The 8,017-nt window shown below is 33.7% G+C and overlaps 1 non-coding gene across 1 annotated transcript; it reads right to left on the minus strand.

Moving 5' to 3' along the window:
* Positions 1 to 871: 871 nt before the first annotated feature.
* LOC129061137 (U1 spliceosomal RNA) lies at positions 872 to 1,037 on the minus strand. Its single transcript, XR_008528100.1, has one exon. It is a non-coding gene; the product is annotated as a U1 spliceosomal RNA (small nuclear RNA).
* Positions 1,038 to 8,017: the final 6,980 nt, after the last annotated feature.

Consider the following 8,017-nt stretch of genomic DNA (forward strand, 5'->3'; position numbering starts at 1 on the left):
AAACATTCCCAACACCCTACTTTGTGCTAAGCAACCTATTCCTTATATAGCAACTTACCTTCCATATTTTAAAAGAGTCTATCTGGAACTTTGTCTTAATGCCCTTCACCCTTTTTGCCCATTCCCCCATGCCCTACCCCAATAAATCACAGGACGCGATATTCAGCACAGAGAATATAATCAATAATATTGACAGATGGTTACTAGACTTCTCATGGTGATCACTTTGTAAGATATATAAATGTTGAATCACTATGCTGTACAGGTGAACCTAATATAATATTGATTGTCAACTATACTTTAATAAAAAATAAGAATAAATGAGTCTATTTGGTTAAGATGTTTGCATGATGAGTGAATCCCTACCACCTACTAAATTATCCTAAACTTTTGTAAGGAACTTCACCTCTTCATCTCACATTGTATTTAAAATCACATATATGTAGAAAGATATTATCACAGTAGTGGCAAATAACTGTTTTTAAAATATGCAGAGGAAATCTAGGTGACCTTTACAGATAAAAGGCAATAAAATGATAATCTGGATAAAATAAGACAGTGATACAAAATGTAATTTATGACAATTTGGAGAGATAGTTGAGAACAAATATATGTAAAGTAAGATGGATAATGAGATTTTAAGACTATTTGAAAGAGAAGTCAAATGCTAATATATATGATTATATAGAGAGAACTAAGTTGAACATGAATAAGGAAGACAAATAGGTGACATGTATAAAAATTACAAAAATAATTAAAAATAATATCTGTAATTGAGTTGTTATAATAGTTACAGAGCCTTACCAACATTAAAAACAATAAGATATTAAAAGGCATTGAAGATCAGTTTTTTGTTTTTGTTTTTTTTTTTCAGGGGAGAGCGCGAATGCAGTTCCCCACTGCCACAAATTATGCAGTCGAGTTTCCCACATTTGGGGAAATCGCAGGGGTCAGCACACATCCGGAGTACAATGGATAAGCCTCGCCCTGGGAAAACCACCTTCGTGATCATGGTATCTCCCCTGCCAGGTAAGTATTGAAGATCAGTTTCTATAATGAAAATTATCAAGTGGAAAGAAGTACTTTTGCCTTGATTGAAGTACATTAGAAGATATCTTGTATAACCAACTTCACCTCATTCATTCTTCTTGCTCTTACATTTTATTGTTATTTTACTGTTCAAGGAAAGGGAAATAATGGTTTTTAAATCTGAGGTTTGGTTAGGTGGCCATATTTAGGAAGTCAGATACTGTAACAAATTGAGTAATTGCTATAATCTCTTGAGTTTTAAAGGTACAGATTCAATCAAGCTTTCTTCTTCCATTAAAACAGATACTTATATCCATATATAAATTAAGGGACTTGAGTGGCTATTACATAAAAAAGGTATCACAGAATGGAGAACATAAAGGAATAAAGTAACATTTTAGAAACTCAAACACCCCCTCAATCACAAATTTTTTTCTAAATTCTTTATAAAATGTGTATTAAAATATTGTTTTAAGCAAACACTCAGAAAATGAGGGAAAATGTAATGAGAAAGACGAACAAGTTTATAAAGACATTGGCCATGCCTTCATAGATAAAATAATTATATCATTTTAACGCAACTTTGGCCATTATACAGTGTCGGGCACAAATAACTCCCGCTTTTATTACAAAGTCAAAGTATGTAATTCTGTGACATTACAATATAACACTCAAGCACACCATATGACATTTTAGGTGAAATGTTCAAGCATAAACTATACATTATTACACCCATATTATTACCCTACCAACCCCATTCAAGCAGATGTTACTTCTACAGGATCCTGTATTATCCCACCTGAATCATTGTATAGTCAACATAAACAACTTGCATCTGGAGAGGCTGGGTAGATTTATCACTAAGAAATTCTCGCATTAAATCTATTTTGTAACATATGCATTTATTTCTTATACTTTCATATGGTACTAATTCAACTCAAGTGAAAATAATTTATTAAATGCCTTCTAATTAGCTAGCAGGGAGAAAGCAGAAAGAAAAATTAAAAGTAAAGAAAAAAAAGCGCTTAAGAAGAGGATGGGCCTAGTCAAAGAACATCTATGAATGACTCATGGGCACAGACAACAAAACAGTGCAAGGATTGATGGCGAGAGTGGGGGTTGGGCTGGGCAGAGGAGGGCAAAGTGGGAAAAACTGGGACAACTATAATAGAATAACAATAAATTGTTTTTTAAAAGTAAAAATAAATAAGCAAAAATAAAAATAAATAAAAATAAAAAATAGGCTATAATTTTCCCACTGAGTATCCTTTATTTGTTAATGATATATGTGTGTGTTTATTACTAGACTCTCAATTATGTTCCTTCATTCTGTCCATTTTTATGCCAGAACCATACTGTTTTGATTACTATAGCTTTGCAATATAAATTTAAATCAGGAAGTGTGATGCTTCCAACTTTGTTCTTGCTCAAGTTGGTTCAGTTCCTGTAGTCTTTTTTGGTTACATATACATTTTATGTTTACTCATTCTATTTCTGTGAAAAATGTCATTAAATTTTAAGAGGAATTGCATTGAATCTATAAATGATTTTGGGTAGTAAGGACATTTTAACAATATTAATTTTCATAATCATTAACCCAAGATATTTTTTCATTTGTTTGTCTCTTCAATTTCTTTCATCAAAGTCTGATAGTTTTTAGTAGAGTCTTAGAGTTTTTGGTAACAGGTCTTTCACTTCCTTGGTTAAATTTATTCTTAAGGGTTTTATTGTTTTGGTTCTATTGTAAATGAAATGTTTCTTCAATTATTTTGCAGATACTTCATTATTAGTGTATAGAAATGCAACTGGTTTTTATATTTTGCAAATTTACTGAATAGATTTATTAGTTATAGCAGTTTTTTGGTGGCCTGTGGGGGTGTGTGTATATATGCAATTTGCAGAGGACGTTTTTAATTAATTATTTTCTATTTGTTTCATTTTTGTATGTATATTTTGGTTCAGTTTTTTATTTTCAAAAAAATCTTTATTGTATTTTTTCCATTACATTTAGTCCCCTTATACTCCCTCCTGCCAGCAATCATCATACTGTTGTCTATGTCCATGAGTACTTTTCTTTTTTATGTTTAATCCTTCTACCCCTTAACCTCCATTCCTTAACCTCCACCCCTACTAGCTGTGATCCTGCTCTCCATCTATGAGCCTGTTCCCATTTTCCTTGTTAGTTCAGTTTGTTCATTAGATTCCACGTATGAGTGAAATCATATGGTCTTTGTCTTTCTCTGAATGGCTTATTTCACTTAAGATAATGTTCTCGAGTCCTATCCATATTGTCAGAAAGGGCAAAATTTCCTTCCTTTTTATGGCAGAGTAGTATTCCATTGTGTAAATATCCCATAGTTGTTTTATCCACTCATCTATTGATGGACACTGGGACTGTATCCATATCTTGGCCATCGTAAATAATGATGCAATGTACAGAGGAGTGCATATGTTCTTCTGAGTTAGTGTTTTAGGTTCCTTCAGATATATTCCCAAATGGGGTCACTGGGTCAAAAGGCAGATTCATTTTTCGTCTTTGAGGTTGCCCCATACTGAACCAATCTGCATTCCCACCAACAGTGCAAAAGGGTTCCCATTTCCTCACATTCTCGCCAGCACTTGTTATTTATTGATTTATTGATGATAGCCATTCTGACAGGTATAAGATAGTATCTCATTGCATTTGTAATCTTCATTTCTCTGCTGTTTAGTGACATTGAGCAACTTTTCTACGTCTACTAGCCATCTTTATGTCCTCCTTGGAGAAGTGTCTGTTCAGGTCCTTTCCCAATTTTTAAATGGATTGTTTGATTTTTTAGTGTTAAGTTTTGCAAGTACTATATAAGTTTTGGATATTAACTCCTTAATAGATGTATCAGAGAATATGCAGCACAATTTACAATAGCCAAGTGTTGGAAGCAACCTAAATGCCCATCAGTAGATGATTGGATCAAAAAATTATGGTACATATACACAGTGGAATACTACACAGCAGAAAGAAAAAAAGAACTACTAAACTTCGCGACAGCATGGATGGAACTGGAGAGCATCATGCTAAGTGAAATAAGCCAGGGGGCGAAAGACAAATACCATATGATCTCACCTATAAGCGGAACCTAACCAACAATGCAAAGATGCAAGGAAAATATGACCAGCAACACTGAAAGGAAAAGAAATCAACAGAGACAAGAGGGAAGAGGGGGCAGGGAAAGGGAAAGGAAGGGGAAAGTCAAGGAACATATAGCAAGGACTCATGGACAAAACCAAAGGGGAAGAGCTGAGGGAGGGAAGGAGGGAGGGGGCAAGGGAAAGTGGTGGGGGGGAGGCAGAGACAAATGTATTTAAAAAGTAAATTAAAAAAAAATTTACAATTCTGTAAAAAAAAAAGAGAATATGTTCTCACATTCTGTGGGTTGTCTTTTTATTTTGTTGATGATTTTCTTTGCTGAACACAACCTTTTTAGTTTGATATAATCTCATTTTTTTTCATTTATTTCCCTTGCCTGGGGAGATATACTTGATAAAAAATTGCTACAAGCAATGTCGGAGATTTTGCTTCATGAGTTTGCTTCTAGGATTTTTATGGTTTCAGGTCTAACATTTGTCTTTAATCTATTTTGAATTTGTTCTTGTGTGTGGCATAAGAAGGTGGTCTAGTTTCATTTTACTGTATGTGTGTGCCCAATTCCCCAAAGCCATTTATTGAATAAACTATTTTTAGCTCATGGATGTGCTTGTTTCATCTGTCGAATATTAATTGAATATAAAGGTGTTGGTTTATTTCTGGGCTCTCTATTCTGTTCCACTGACCTATGTGTCTGTTTTTATGCTATTACCCTGCTGTTTTGATTATAATGTACTTATAATATAATTTGATATTAGGTAGTGTGATTCCCCCAACTTTGTTCTTATTTCTCAGGATCACTGTTGCTATGTGGGACCTTTTCTGGTTCCACATAAATTTTTGAAGTATTTGTTACAGTTCTGTGAAGTATGTCATTGGAATCTTGATAGGAGTTGCGTTGAATCCATAGATTGCTTTGGATAGTATGGACCATTTAATGATGTTAATTCTTCCAGTCCATGAACACAGTATGTGCTTCCACTTATATCTTCTTCAGTCCCTGTCTTCAGTGTCATAATTTTCCAAGTACAGGTCTTTTACATCCTTGGTTAGGTTTATTCCTAGGTATTTTATACTTTTTTGAAGCAATTGTGAATGTGATTGTTTCCTTAATTTCTCTTTCTGTTAGTTTGTTATTGACATATAAAAATGTAACTGATTTCTGGATATTAATTTTTGTATCCTGATACTTTGCTGAATTCATTTATCAGTTCTAGTAGTTTCTTGGTGGAATCTCCAGGTTTCTCTATGTATAGTCATGCCAACTGCAAATAAAGACAGTTTTACTACTTCCTTTCCCATTTGGATGCCTTTTTTACTTCGTGTCTGGCTGTTGTGGCTGGGACTTCCAGCGTGATGTTGAATAAGAGAGGTGAAAGCAGACATCCCTGTCTAGTTCTTTATCTTAAGGGGAATGCTTGTAGTTTTTGCCCACTGAGTATGATGCTGGCAGTGGTTTGTCATATATGGTCTTTATCATATTCAGGTATGTTCCTTCTATTCCCACTTTGCTGAGAATTTTTATCATGAACAGGTGCTGAATTTTAATCAAATGCTTTTTCTACATCTCTTGATATGATCATGAGGTTTTTATCCTTCCTTTTGTTTAGGTAGTGAATCACATTTATTGATTTGCAGATACTGCTCCAACCTTGCATTCCTGGAGTAACTCCCACTTGATCATGGTGTATGATCTTTTTTGATGCATTGTTATAGTCTGTGTGCTAATATTTTCTTGAGGATATTAGCATCTATGTTCATAATGGATTCTGACCTACAATTTTCTTTCTTTGTAGTGTCGTTATCTGGTTTTGGAAATGAGATAATGTGGACCTCATAAAATGAGTTTGGGAGCCTTCCCTCCTCTTGAATTTTTATGAATTAGTTGAAAAAGGAGAGACATCAGTTCTTCTCTGAATATTTGGTGAAAGTTTCCTGTGAAGCCATCCAGTCTAGGGCTTTTGTTTGTTGGGTGTTTTCTGAATATCCTTCAATATCACTAGTTGTAATCTGTCTATTTAGATTATCTGATCTTCCTCATGTAGTTTTGGAAGATTGTATACTTCTAGGAAATTTATTCATTTCATCCAGGTCATCTAGTTTGTTGGCATATAGTTGTTCATAATTTTTTAAATAATTCTTTGTATATCTTTGGTGTTAGTTATTATTTTTCCTCTTTCTTTCTGATTTTATTTATTTGGGTCCTCTCCCTTTTTTTTCTGATGAGTCTGGTTAAAGGTTTGTCAGTCTTTGTCTGTCTTTTCAAAGAACTAGCTCTTGGATTCATTCATCCTTTGTATCTTTTTTTAAGACACTATTTCATTTATTTCTTCTCTGATCTTTATTATTTTCATCTTTTTACTCACTCTGGGCTTTGTTTGTTGTTCTTTCTCAAGTTCCTTTAGGTGTAAATTTTAATTGTTCATTTGAGCTTTTTCTTGTTTTTTTTTTTTTTTTTTTTGAGATAGGCATGTAATGCTATGAATTTCCCTCTTAGGATTGCTTTCTCAGTGTCCCACAGATTTTGGATTGTTGTTCTCATTTTCATTTGATTTCAAGATATCTTTGATCTCATTGTTGACCCATTCATAGTTTAATGACATGTTATTTAGCTTCCATGTCTTTGTGTGTTTTCCAGTGTTCTTCTTGTGATTGATTTCTAGTTTCATAGCATTGAGGTCAGGGAAGATGCTTGATATAACTTCAGTCTTCTTAAATTTATTGAGACTTGTTTTTTGTCCTAACATGGGTCAATCCTAGAAAAAAGTTCCATGTGTACTTCAAAAGTGTTCTGCTGCTTTGGAGTGAAATCTTCTGACGATATCAATTAAATCCTTTTGATAAAATGCATCATTTAAGACTACTATCTCCTTGTTGATTTTCTGCCTGGACAATCTATCGATTGAAGTCAATGGCAATAAAATCCCCAACTACGATTGTATTTCTATTGCCCTCTCCCTTTATGTCCATCAAAGACTTGCATTACATATCTATAATGGGGATGTAAATGTTTACTAGGATTATATATTTTTGTTGGATTGTTCCCTTTATCATTATGTAGTGTCTTTTTTTGTCTATTACTATAGCCTTGGCTTTAACGTCTATTTTGTCCAATATAAGTACTGCTATCACAGCTTTTTTTCTTTTCTATTTGCATTTAACATCTTTTTCTGTCTCTTTATTTTTAGTCTGTGTGTATGTTTCAATCCGAGATGGGTCTCTTAGAGGCAGCATATATATGGGTCTTCTTTTCTTATCCATTCAGCTACCCTATATCTTTTGGTTGGAGCATTTAATCCATTTATATTTAAGGTGGTTATTGATAGATATGTGTGTAATGCCATTTTATTGTTAGAATATTTTCCTCTGCTTTTTATTTTCTTTCTACTCTCCTTAAAGCAAGCCCTTTAACATTTGTTTAGAACTGATTTGGTGTTAACAAACTCCTTTAGCTTTTTCTTGTCTGGGATATTCTTTACTTCTCCTTTGATTTTAAATGATAATCTTGGGTAAAGTATCCTTGGTTGTAGGTCCTTGATTTTCATTACCTTGAATATTTCATGCCACTCCTTTCTGGCTTTAATGTCTCTTGAGAAATCAGACAAGTGAATTTGTACTCCCTTGTAGGTAACCACCTGCTTTTCTCTTGCAGCTTTTAGGATTTTCTCCTTGTCTTTAAGCCCTTCATTTTAATTATGATGTTAACTGACATAGGCCTCTTTTGGTCCAACTTCTTTGGGACTCCCTGGTCTTTCTGGACTTTGTGATTTTCTTCACCAGATTAGGGAAGTTTTCAGTCATTATTTCTTCAAATAGGTTTTCAATCTCTTGGTCATTCTCTTCTCTTTCTGTTACCTTCTGTTA

Source organism: Pteronotus mesoamericanus, unplaced genomic scaffold (genome assembly GCF_021234165.1).
Source record: "Pteronotus mesoamericanus isolate MK-2021 breed Mesoamerican mustached bat unplaced genomic scaffold, CSHL_Meso_final scaffold_54, whole genome shotgun sequence".
NCBI classification, from domain to species: Eukaryota; Metazoa; Chordata; class Mammalia; order Chiroptera; family Mormoopidae; genus Pteronotus; species Pteronotus mesoamericanus.